Source organism: Nicotiana tabacum, chromosome 6 (assembly GCF_000715075.1).
Source record: "Nicotiana tabacum cultivar K326 chromosome 6, ASM71507v2, whole genome shotgun sequence".
Taxonomy (NCBI): domain Eukaryota; kingdom Viridiplantae; phylum Streptophyta; class Magnoliopsida; order Solanales; family Solanaceae; genus Nicotiana; species Nicotiana tabacum.
In genome coordinates this window covers 59,989,495-60,003,289 of record NC_134085.1, presented here as the reverse complement: position 1 = coordinate 60,003,289, position 13,795 = coordinate 59,989,495, and positions in this window count along the sequence as shown.

The following is a 13,795-nucleotide window of genomic DNA, read 5'->3' as shown; positions in this document are numbered from 1 at the left end:
GACGTCATTTCTTTCGACGTCGCCCAGATACAAATGCTCCTCTTGGTAATGTTTTTCAATGACGTATGGACCCTTCTTTGTTGGTACAATTGCTCGTGACAAACCGTAGTCATTAAGGTTAACATTCTATACGGGTCTAAACCAATTTACTGCCTTCAAACTCTGCTTTAGTGACGGAAATTTTCCAAACCATGAACCAATTTTCTTTAGTTGTTCCTACTTTTCAAATTCTTTATATCTCAAATTTTGACTCATTATTTGAAGTCTGATGGAGTTCTCGTGATCCGGGCATGAAGTCCGCAAACATGTCATGTTATTTAAAGCTGCATTTATCAGAATTGAAGAGAACACAAAAAGAAAACATAGAAGAAGAAAGTGAGTAATGAAACATGATTTCATTTCTTGGCATTTTGGGGAAGATAAAGAAAAAGGTTGACATTCAGGAAATTAAAAACATGAAACTAAAGAAAAACATCTGAGTCACACCTTGGGGTAACTTCGTGATGCAGAGAAAGTGGCAAGACAGGTTCATTAGGACTTCCGTTTGATCAAGAATGGCGTAGCCTTCTAGTTTTGAAGCTTGGTGCTTGGTCCCATGTACGATACTTCAGCGGTGCTAGTTCCCTCTCCTGGCTGGACCATGTGTATTTCGCATAGCTTTTCCCTCGTTGCCTCACATATTTCCTCACTCTCCTCGAGCGGGAACACCTCATCACCTTCCTCTTTGTTGTATCTTGGCTTCTGTGGTATGGGTCCAACAAACATTGGCTCGTTCGGCCGAGGTGGTTTGATCGTCCTCCATACCATAGAGGCCTGCTTGGATACATCAATTATTCCCTTTTCTTGCTCCGGAGTTGCCCTGGGATCTCTTTCTGTATTAGCAATAGCAATTATGGCTTTAAACGTCGGATCAATCTCCTCGTCTTCACAAATCATCCCAATTATCGGCCCGTTGTTGTGGGCGGGCAGCGGATTATTGGTCACATTCGGGATATCCTCGTCTTTCAACACAATCTTCCCTTGGTCTAACAGATTCTCTACAGCTTGTTTCAATGTCCAGCAGTTGTTGGTGTCGTGCCCTTCTACCCCTGAATGGTAAGCACATCTGACACCCCATTGATATGATGGTGATCTCGGGTTTTGCCCGTTTGGTGGTATGGGTTGCAACAAATTCATCTGGACAAGCTTAGGGAATAGGGTGGAATAGGGTTCACCGATTGGTGTATAGTTGGGTCTCCTTGGTGGTTCCCAAGGACGGAAATTATTCTGAGGAGGTCGAGGATTGTAGCGGTTTTGGTGAGGAGGCTGATTCCTAGGATGTGGAGCTTGCCCCCGATTGGCTGGCTGTGACCGCTGGACGTAAGGCTGGGTGCTCATGACCATGTAGGGCTGAGGAGTGTATGTCACATTTGAGTGGGGGTAGTAGTGTTGCGAGGTTCTTTCCGGAAAATGGGGCCTGGGATTACGATATTCCCTTGCTTCTGAGGCTGCCATGGCTGTTTCTTCCTTTTTCTTCCCTCTTGCCATTCCTCCGGACCCGCTTTGGACGGCTTGGGAGGTCGCCCTTATGGCTGCTTGACTCAAAATCCTACCTGTTTTCAGACCATTCTCCACCATCTCTCCAATCTTAATTGCTTCTGCAAACGGCTTTCCCATGGCAGACATCATGTTTTGGAAATAGTCAGACTCTTGAGCCTCGAGAAAGGTAGTGACCATTTCCACTTCATCCATGGGAGGCTTCACCCTCGACGCCTGCTCGCGCCACTTAATAGCATACTCTCTGAAACTTTCTGAAGGTTTCTTTTTCAAGTTCGACAGAGAATTTTGGTCTGGTGCGATGTCGATGTTATACTGGAATTGTCTCACAAAATCTCTAGCGAGATCATCCCAGACATGCCATCGGGACATGTCCTGGTCCATGTACCATTCTGAGGCTATTCCTACCAGACTTTCCCCGAAATATGCCATTAGCAATTCCTCTTTGCCTCCAGCTCCCCGCAGTTGGTTGCAATATTTTTTGAGATGAGCAATGGGATCGCCGTGCCCGTCGTACTTCTCAAACTTTGGAGTTTTGAAACCCACAGGGAGATGCACGTGAGGGAACATGCATAAATCGGCATAGGAGACGCTTTTCTGTCCGCTCAAACCTTGCATATTTTTCAAATTTTGCTCAAGGCTCCTCATTCTTTTGGCCATCTCATCTCGTTCAGCAATTTTGGGGTTTTGGTCCTGCTCCAGTGCAAACTCACATTGAGGTTGTTGAGGGGGAGTGTTGGTGGTGAATCGAGTTGGTTCCAATGAGAAAGAGGGAGCTGGAAAGGTGAATGAGGAAGAGTCAAAATTGGGCCTGTGTGTAGCGGGCTGTGCCATGATTGGACAGGGCGGTGCGGTGAAAATGCTTGTAGCGACATCCGTCGTTGACATCCAAGGGCAAGACTCAGAGGGTGATCCTGTGAAGTGGGCTGAAATGGCCGGGTACCCGAACGGGGTAGCTGGGTAGCTTATGGGAATGTTTGAAATCCCACTTGTTCTGTGGAACAACTCAGGGAATCCAAGGATAATACTTGGTGGTTCCCTTCCATTATGCCAGTCATCCAACTTCTCCATCATGCGGAGCCTCAGGATTCTGTTTTCCTCAGCAGTTGCTGACTCGAAAGTTGGGACGGCCGAGATCGAACTCTCATCAGGGACGGGAATTGTCGGCAAAGGAATTTCCGAAAACATCGCTATATTCCCCTTTGACCTTGTGAAGTAAGTGTGAATACCCCCTTTTTGTCTTAATAGCGGGTAACTGAACACTCCCTTTTGACCTCGTGAAATATGAATGCGAGGCCAGACTTCCCCCAAACCAACTACCTTTCTAAAACCTGGAAGACTCATCAGCAGACAAGTGGTTAGTTCGAAACAAATAACAGATAGGCAATCTCACGTTGGGGCATGATGCACCTATACAGTTAAATGAATTTCTACATGTCCGCAACGAAGACATGCGTCATTCCGGCTTCTTTTAGGCTCCCCCTTTTATTTATTATTTTTTTTATTATTTTTTTTTATATATATTTTTTTTATTTTTTTTATTTATCTATTTATTCTCTTTTTATTACTCTTTTCAATAGTTGCAGTAAAATGTGACCGGATCTGATAAGGATTGCCTACGTATCACGACGCCGCGCGAATCAGATCATTACGTAGTTCGAAACTAACAAGTATAAAGATAAAGAAACAAGTGTTCATTTAGCATTATGCTCATCCCGCACATTTATTAGGGTGATTTAAGCAAAAATGATTTGACTAAAAATGACCTGACTATTATTTTAGAAAGAAAGATCCGATTTTCGAACACGGCCTTTCAGCACTTCGGAGATGAAGATTTTAAGGCTGTGAGGGTCAATTGATACTTTAAAAAGTGGCCGTTTATGCAAAGTCAGCCTTCCGTCGTCCCTTTCGGGAACATTTGGCCGTTTTTTTACAACAACAGCATCACTTGATTTATTTTTATTTTTTTTTATTTTATTTTTTTCATATATATATTTTTTTATTTTATTTTTTTCAGAATGGTGATCCGACATTGGGAACATGCCTCACAGAGCCTCGGGGACGAGGATTCCAAGGTTGTCGGGCAAATTGGTCAGAGTTCAAAATGACCGAAAATGGCTGTTTGTGCAAAGTCAGCCTTCTGGCATCCCTTTCGGGAACATTCGGCTATTTTTGATAAAACGGCGTCACCTGACTCATAAATTAAAATTCTGACATTTTGGCTATTTCTGAAAAAAGGGAGGTTGGACCCGATGGGGGTTGCCTACGTATCTCATACCCTGTGAGAATCAAACCGGCGTAGTTCTCGCCATCGTGAATAGAGTAAATCAATTAAACCCTCTTTTGAATATAATCTTTTAAAGAAAAAGCAAGAATATATTTTTTTTGGATTTATATATATATAAATATATATATTTTTTCTTTTGAAAAGAGATAAAGACCAAAGAAAATATTAATTTTTTTTTAAGAAAGTATTTGGACTATTAGTCTGAATTTATAAAAGAGGTACTACGAAAGAAACAACATTTTTTTTGAATTCTGAATTTTCCATTTTTTTTATTTTTTTAAATAAATATATATTTTTTTTTATTTTGAAAGTAATTTTTTTATGTTCTAATAAATCCAACTACAATACAAAATTTTATTTTTATTTTTTTTACATATTTTTTTTTATCTTGAATTCCGGCGAGGTTTTGACACTACTTGGACAACGTTTTTTTTTCAAAAGAATAAGTAATTTTCTCCCTACCCCGCTATTCTTTTTTTTTTTTTGAAAATTTTTCGGAAAATCGGTCGACATGCAGATCTGAAGCAAATAGATGCGCAAAACAAACGGGATGCGGCATGATGGTCTTTTCATTCCAGGTTGCCTGTCCTAGACGGACCCAACCCCTGTGTTGAGTCCCCTATGTCGAATGCAACATGATGCAGATAAGCGTTCCTACTAGGGATCCGGCATGAGGTTTCGTTATACTAGGTTTATAACCTGGGTAGATGTTCTAGACTGTGTACCCGAGCGGACAACTCGAGTCGAGGAGGGGCAACTTACCGGGAACCAAAAGGCCGTCCGGCTTCGTACCTTATCCGTCCTCTTTCTTATTTCAGGTATTGACACTAACAGAATAGGGAGCCTCGACCAGCGAGCTTCTCCCCGGTGGTGAAGAGAGAAGGGTTCGGCACAGTTTATATACAGTCCAGATAATATCAAAGCGGTAAAAGACAACATCTAATACGTTATGTCAAAACATGTAATATATATCAGATAATAAAGCCAAATATAACAATTATTCTAAGCTCGAATTCTTGAACCCTGAACCAGTGGTTCTGGGTTTAATTTCTCAGCAGAGGTTTTGTTATACTATGTTTATAACCTGGGTATACGTTCTAGACTGTGTACCCGAGCGGACAACTCGAGCCGAGGAGGGGGCTACGTACCGGGGACACGCGAGATCGTCCGGCTTTGTAACTTGTCCGACCTCTTTCTTATTTCAGGTATTGACACTAACAGAATAGGGAGTCTCGTCCAGCGAGCTTCTCCCCGGAGGTAAGAAGAGAAAGGTTTCGGCACAGTTTATATTTACAGTTTAAATAATATCAAACGGTAAAAGCAGCATTTAGCACATTAGGCTCAAACATGTAAAAATCAGATAAAACCAAATATAACAATTTATCTAAGCTCGAATTCTAACCCTGAACCAGTGGTTCTGGGTCTAATTCCCCAGCAGAGTCGCCAGAGCTGTCACACCTCCTTTTTGCGCGCCCGCCCCGAAGGGTTAAAATGCGCGATGGAGTTTTTCCAATTTTAGTGACAGTATTCGAAATGGGATTATTTATTTAATTCAGAGTCGCCACTTGGGAAAGGTTTGGTTTTTGGTGTCCCAAGTCACCGGTTTATCTTGAATCCCAAATCGAGGAAATTTTCGACTTTTCCAAATGAAGTATGTGAACCAGAAATTCTAAGTAAGGAATTCTGATGACCCGAGGGAAGGTGTTAGGCACCCCCGAATCCCGTGGTTCTAGCACGGTCGCTTAAATTGTTATAATGGCTAAATATCTGATTTAAATACATGTTGTGACTTATGTGCTTTTATTAAGTTTAAAATCGCTTTTATTATTATCATTTATTTTTATAGAATTGCAACGTCGTGAAAATGCATCTCGAACCACGTCACAATGAATGCACCCGTGGTCGTCGACACATTTTGGCTCCGTTGAGATTTGGATTTGGGTCACATCAATGTGCACCTGTGTTTAAGAATGTAATTTAATTAAGCCGCGCCTAAAGAGTCTCACGTGTTATTGTCTTTGGAGAAGGCAGGGAAATTCACTAGACCGCCCATTCCTAAATTCTAAATATCTATTATGGTTAATTATTGAGGGCCCCGCAATTTGCATTTTTTAATCTGACGAGGCTCGTCTCATTATTTTAGAAAGGATGTTCTAAAGCGACTACATTTCTAATGTGTTTGTCTCTAAAAAAAAGTAGAAGAAAAAGATACATGCTAATTCAATTATATACTTTGGGCAAATCCGGATTCTTATTAATTATCTGGTTAATTATTTACTAAGTGAAGAAATATTATACCTCATGGAACATGCTTTTAATTTGATAGAAGAATTATATGCGAGATTGATGAAACGCTACACTTAAACCCCAAATACTTCTCGAGTTAACTTAAAACTTATTTAAACATGATTAATAAAGTTACTCATTAGATGGTGCTACTAACAATATTCGGAACTCATCCTAAAAAGAACTGCCTAACGAAATCGAAAATCCCAGATTTAAAACTGTGTTGTCTGCAACAATATTTTGGAAAACCAATTCGCCCTAACATGCTCAATACAACCAAAGGAAAGTTCGAATTAATGATTACATTAAATGATTACACATTACATGAATTATATAGTCACCTCCCGTATACCTCTAAACGAATCACATATCGAGGTTTTAGATCAATGTAAGCTTCGATTAAGTACAAACTTACTAATACATTCTCTATTGAACTACAGACTAAAGTTTACATAACTTAACAACATTTATAAAGGGCTGTAAGTAGAACAAACTGATGATTGTAATTACTTCAGACCTTTCAATTCATGTTTTTCATTGTTACAATCAGTTACACCAATATGGGGGCTTGAAATGTGTACCTGGAAATGCTTACAACGAAGAAGCAGGGGAAGTCAGTAGAGCAATATTAACATACACCAAACAGCAGCAGTAACAGCAGATAGTAACAGAACAAATCCCAGTGCAAGATGCAACTATAGCCAATGGAAAAATAGCCAAATGATAGTAGCACACAGTGGGGTAGAATCAAACTTCAGATAGACCAAATTCAAGACATAAACCAATGCAACCCACAACCAGTAAAACTTAGTTAAGACTTGGGAGGATCAGAATTTATTGAACAGGTTGGAAACAAGTGAAATCCAACAACAATAGGAAACAGTTTCTGATTTTTGTTTCAGTGTCTTCTATCTCTCAATGTGTATCTGTATGTGCCTCTCTATATTTCCCTCAAAGATGTTTCCCTCCCCCTTTAAAATCCAGTCTCCTCCTCCACTAATGAAAGTTCTTCTCCTTTTTTATAGCCTAACATCAGCTTTCACAGCCTGTTTAAAACAACTCATAACCTATTCCTTTTCAGCTGTTTTCCCACTCAAGCATTTAAAATTAGGAACCCCCCATGATATTCCCTGACAGTCCCCCTTATCCTTTTATTAAACTAAAAGTAGACATGGGCAGCAGGAATATAACCTGACAGCATATGCTGTCAAACTATTTTAAACTTTAAAAAGGCCTTAATGCACATGTTGTGCACAAATGCACATGCCAACAATTCAGACTGCAACTAAACAAAACAAATCCTCAAATTTCTGATTCAAATACATCAATTATAAGTAGCTAAACTCAATTCCTAATTGATTCAGACAATGCTTAACAGAAACAGATCAAATGTTATTATTCAAACAGCTGAAACTATTCGACGATATGTATCGAATCGACTATACTAATTATAACATGTACAATCGAAAACCATGATCAGACATCTAACAGTATCAAACACATGATTCGAATTGTACTGACTAAGCAAAAATTGCACTGGAGAATCAATTAATCAATCGAATTGGAACTCAATTAATTGTACAGCTCAACACATATATATGATCAGTAAATGGAAGGAAAATTTGATCGGATACAGAGGTCTGGGCAAGGTGGGTAACAACAGTTGATAAAAATTCAAAAACACAAACTAAACAAGACGTTTTGGCCATACGAACAGACACATGAGATGAATAAAGAAAAGAAAAACAAACTTACCTTAAAGCCCTTGAAAAAATCAGAAAACCAGCTTGTATTTGAAAAGAACCTTCTTGGGGTTGAATGGACTTTAATCGAAGTGTTCTCAACTGAGAACACTTCGATTAGGGTCCATTAGACCCTAATCACTTGGCTCAAACGGACACAGACCAGGCTCGGGATTTCTAGGCTTCCTAGATGGCAGATTTAGGATTTGGGTTTCCACGGTTAGATTCGAACCAAACCAAACATGGTTTGGTCACGAGGGAGGGCCGGGGATTGTCTGGTGTGAAGCTGGGGTACATCGGTGTAAGTCGAGGTTCTGCTCGAATCTTCAAATGAAGATTCGAGACGATGGGGGAAGGTTCGAGATCAATGGTTTGCATATCTATGTTTAGGGTGTCAAGGTGGTCCTAGGGTGTTAAGGTGGAGGTCACCGGCGTCCATGCCGCCGGGTTTTGGTGAAGGGAAATGGGGGCGGCTAGGGTTCCGGGGTTTGTGGTGAGGACGATGAAAGGTAGGGGGGGTCTGGCTAGGGGGCGTGGGGTAAAGGAATGGGATTATATAGTAAGTGAGGGGTCGATTCCTGGCCGTCAGATGGGGTGAGATGAAGGGTCAGGATCTTTTGGCTGGTAAGGAACGGTGTCGTTTCAACCTAAAGGGGGTTGGGTCGGCCCGGGTGGAATGGGTCGGGTTTGTTCGTGGGTATGGGGAATGCGATCTTGGCCGTTGATCATTCTGAGATCAACGGCCCAGATCAGACCAGATCAAAACGATGTCGTTTGGACGCTCTTGGGGTCAGCTGGTCTGGACCGGGGCAAGCACATGCTTTGGGCTCGATTTGGGCCTCGGATTTTGAATGGGAACAAGCCCAAACCTGATTTCAGGCCAATTTTGCACTCTTTTCTTTTATTTTATTTTTTTATTTTTTTTATTTTATTTTTATATTTTTCATTTTAAAACAAAACAAAATTAAAACCCATTAATTAAATACTTAATACAATTATTTACACATATTAAAATGTTAAAAGTACGTAAAATTAAACAAGGCAACAATCAGGACAAAATGCATATTTTATGATTTTCCATTTAATAACCGGATTACGGTTCAAACTACGCATGACACACATTTTTGTATTTTGTTTTAATAAAAAATAAAAATGGGCAAAAATCATAAATAATTAACAACATGCCACGTAAAAATCCAAAAATTGTACAGCAAGACCAATTGCTATTATTTTTGTTTCTTTTGGAGCGATTATCGCGTAAAACAAAAATCACGTGCTCACAATCCCAATTGTTGTTGTGTTGATCATACCTTCTACTTGCTTGCCTTGCAAATACAATGCCTATTTTCTGCTGTTATAATTACACTCATGTCGTATCTATTCTTTTTCACTTTAGTACAAGCCATCTACCATGCTAGTCATTCATGCCTATACTTGTTAACTTGTAAAGATCATGTCTTCCCTTCTTATTTGTCATGCCTATATCTAGGCCTCCACCATGCTAGTTAATTGAAGTTGATATTCTATTTCTTCTAATTGTTTTCATTACTCATATGCCTTCTACCTAGTCTGTTAATGTTGACCACATGTATATCGTAGTTCATTATTGCTATTTGTGTATTTCCTACTTTGTAATTCCTGTTATCGGTATTTCTATCATCTGATTGGTACTGTTATAACTATATTACGTGAGGATGAGTTAAAAGAACAAAGAGTGTTGCCGTGTAATTGACTTGATATTTGAGTACATTCCTCATGCTATGAAAGTTATGGAGTGATTGTCGTGGTTTATTGTTTTTTGTTACTACGGGAAATATTGGTCGAGGTATTTGAAGTTGCTAAATTGCGATCTCTGCTAGCACTTAGTTATTGTTTTGCATATTCGTTTCATGTATTCCTTTTTGTTAACTCGTAGTGTAGTTCTTTTGCTGGTTTACGGTGCAGGTTTTATCGGTGAGTATCTTTTAACTAAAAATCCTCGTCACTACTTTGACGAGGTTAGACAAGATACATACTAGGTACATGGGGTCGGTTGTAATCATACTGCACTTCTGCTCCTTGCATGGAGATTTTTGAAGCAGAGCTCCTATTGATGTCGGGTGCTGACTTTGAAGATGTTCGTGCATTCCGGATATAACTACCATTTGTCCTTGGTAGCTTTAGATTTTTCTAATAAATTTATGTAACTTTCAAACATATTGTGTAATTATTTGTATATGCTTTGTATATTCTAAGTCTTAGAAGCTCATGATTCGTATTACTAGTTCTTGGATTAATTTTTAAATGTTCAGATAATTCTTCACTATTTTCCAATAATCTCATTTGGATTGTATTGACTATTAGTTGGTTTACCTAGTGGATCGAGTTAGGTGCCATCACGTGTAGTGTTTCTTGGGTCGTGGCAAGTTAGTGTTTTTTGGGTCATGACAGTAAGATTTTTTTCTTTTTAAAAATGTTTCCAAATGTGTTCTTGTTCCAAGACTCAACATGTTTGGTGAAGGAGGAAATGACATTCCTGTAGTTAATTTTGTTTGACTAGTGATGATTGACAATTCTATTAAAGTCAAGGTGGCTTAGCCACATAGTTTCGAAGCGAAATACGTAATATGGTTCTCCCATAGGTTTTGTTAGGTTCAAGATGACGGGACAATGGTCAGAGTGCGTACGTGGCAAATAAGACACAGTCACATATGTGTAAATCCCTACCCATTTCGGTTGGCAATAAAGCGGTCTAATCTTTCCAGAATATGGTGCCCTTTTTTTCTTTTTGTTTGTCCACGTGAACCTGGGTCCCATGAACCCCAGGTCAATCATATTAATATTGTATAGGCATTGTATAAAAGCAGCATCGCTAGTATTATTAATTGGCCTTCCTCCAAACTTTTTCGGAGGCTGATGTTACTTCATTTAAATCCCCACAGAGAATCCAAGGTAAAGTATGTTTTCTAGTAGAGTTTTGCAGATCGGTATGATGACGTCCATAACTATCTTCGAGAGGCTACAAAGCATTTAGGGTAAACATCCAATCTTTCTTTCATTATCGTGCGACATTTATTTAGCTTGAAGCGTAACCCTTTGAATTCCTTCCACGCATTCGTATTCGCATGTGAGCGCTCGGTATCGAATGTACATCGACATCTTGTGATTTCATAGATGAGGTGTGAGATGTGAATTCTACGTGCTGATGATAGGTTAGTCTAGAGGACTTGAGGACGGCTTTTGCTTGCAGCTTGAGCATGGGAATTTTGGTTTTGTGTGCATTTTCTTTTGGACTTATAAGTCTGGTAGTATCCTTATGAGTGGAATTTGTGGTCGGTGAGTGGTTTGATGATAGAATGATTAGTAGGATGTGACTGTAGGCTATGTTCAGATGATTTGAATGGGAAAAGAAGAGTTTGCTTGAGGTGTAGAAAGGACTGATGGGTGCTTGATTTCTGTCTCAATGTGACGTGTAGTCCCAAGTTATAAGTGTGTTGGAAGGTTTTCCATTCTGTTTAATTGTGGAACGAATTTGATTCTCATGCCTTATTGATGGTTCAGACTCAGGAAAATTAAGTGGTGGCATAGTAGTTGTGGCTAGAATATAAGATTTACATTGGATGGTGTCGAGACTCACAGTATTTCTATATCATTGTGGATTATGCATTTCATTATCAGAAAGGTGGAGGAAATGGCTTTAGATTCACAGAAGGTCTCTTTAGAGTGGGTGTCTCGGTTGTGGTACTTTAGGGTGCTAAGAGGGAAAACAACGGCTTACGGGCCTTAGGACGGTGTGGTTTTTATGCTACAATCTCTTATGGTGAGCTTTGGGGTAAGGATCATGGTGTTCTCACAAGGAGGGGTATCAACATGAGGGTAATTTTGAAGGAACTCGGAGAAAATTGGGCAGTTTGATAGTAAGTTGGATCAACACGGTAATGGTATGATCGGTTCTGTGGGTACTTATGATGTGGTGAGTCTCCACAAGCGTTTCGTGGTAATGCTCATGGGTTTTGGGCAACTGTGTGGCTTGGTTGAGTTAGAGAGATTCGTTTCTGCTAGCTTGGTTATGTGAAAATGGATTCCAAGGAGTTCTCGATGATTTCTATAACGGTTCGAGGTGGATATTTTCTACTGGTGTGAGGAACATGTTGCGTATTGGGATTTCCTCTTGGATGAGATCAAATAGAAGGTTTCTGATTGATCGGGATTGAGTTTTGCATGTGCAAGGTCACGATTCAGTTTTGAATTCTTAGACAACATGGACGGTTTTGGATGTCTAGATGGATGCTATTGCAACTTGGTATTGCCTAAGAAGGATATGCATTTCTGTAGGCGCATTGTGTTTTAACTTATGGATGCTTCATTGATATTGTGGTGCTCTCCTAGTTTATCGACTACCGAGATTTAGATTTTGTTAAATGGCACGGAAGAATTATAGAAGTATTCCTCGTGGGATGATCGTATATGTTGATACCCAATTTTTCCTTGTACATTTTTAATATGCAAAATACTTTCAAAACAGCATATGTATGCATAGATAAGTATGTCCAAATGTTTTATTATTTTTCCTTAATTTTTAAAGATTTTTTAAATCAGTTTATTACCCTATTTTATCCAGAAAACCCCAATAAGTATTCCCAAAATTATCATTTTTCGTGATTCATTTATTGGATTTTCATATTTATGCTAAAACAGAGGTAAAATAATTTTTACATATTTTTACAAAGTCATTTTTTTTAAAGTTAAATTGTATATAATTACAACATTAGCCTCTTTTAAGATTAATTACGTTTATATTCATAAAAATTAGGTCTGGTATTTTTAAATAGTTAATTATGTGCTATAAATCATTTTGGTACCTTTAATTTATTGTCAGAAATTAATTTATTATTTTTTTAAATTAAATATGGAAAAATTAGCTATTTAAATGTTAGCCCAATTCCATTTCGATTGTAGCCCAATTCTGACCCCAATTTAACTCAATTGAAACCGTTTGAACCCCCAACCCAAATACAATTTAAACTGACCCAAAGTCATCTTCATAACCCGCCCACTCGCCCGTTTCGATCTAGGCCATTGATCATTCAGATCAACGGCCAACAACCATCCTTGCCTTTTTTAATTCAAACGACCCCTAACCCTAGCCTCATTTCCAAATTTCGCCGCCTCTGAATCCCCTTCCCTCTCAACTCTCTCTGTAATCCTCTCAAACCCTTGCGCCGCCATCAACAACAACCCTAATACCTCCCCAAATCTATGGTTCCCAAAGTCATCGGAGACCTATATCCACCTCACATGGCTTCTACGTGTTTGATTCTTATGGTCTCAAGGCTAGATCTAGAAAAAGCTTGGTCCAGGCCATGTTCGATTGCAGTTCATGACTGTTCTCCGGTCGTCACAGACTTTTTTTCCGGCCAGCCATGGCTATTCGAGTCAGACTCTTGACTCTCCTGCTTAGATCATTTGTTTTCAAAGCCTTTGTCACCACTTGGGGCTCTTTTGAAACCCTAGCCTTTAAGGTTCTTTCAATTTCTTTTTAGATCTGCTTCAGATCTATGTTTGCTTTGAACTTCTAAGCATTTTTCTCAAGTTTTCTTTTAAAACTCTACCTTCAAAACCCCTTGTCTTTTCGATTAAGGTTTCTGTTAAGTTATTTCAAAATGTTTCTCTGATTCTTTGACAAGTTTGGCTATGTTTGCTTATATCGTTCTTCTACCTGAGTTTGCATGTTGAAACCCCTAATTTCTTTTAACTGCTTATTAAACGAATGTTTGTTTGCCTGAGTTTTGTCCGTTTTGTTTGCTTATTCTATTGTTGAAAATCCCAGGGTTATGGGTCTGAGACTGTTCGTTTAAGTGCATGACTCGATTTGAAGTTCTTTATTTCGAAATCTTTTGTTCCCTTTGTGTGATTCTTCTGATTATTGGGTTTTTGTCTTCTCTAAAACTGTAATATGCTTGAA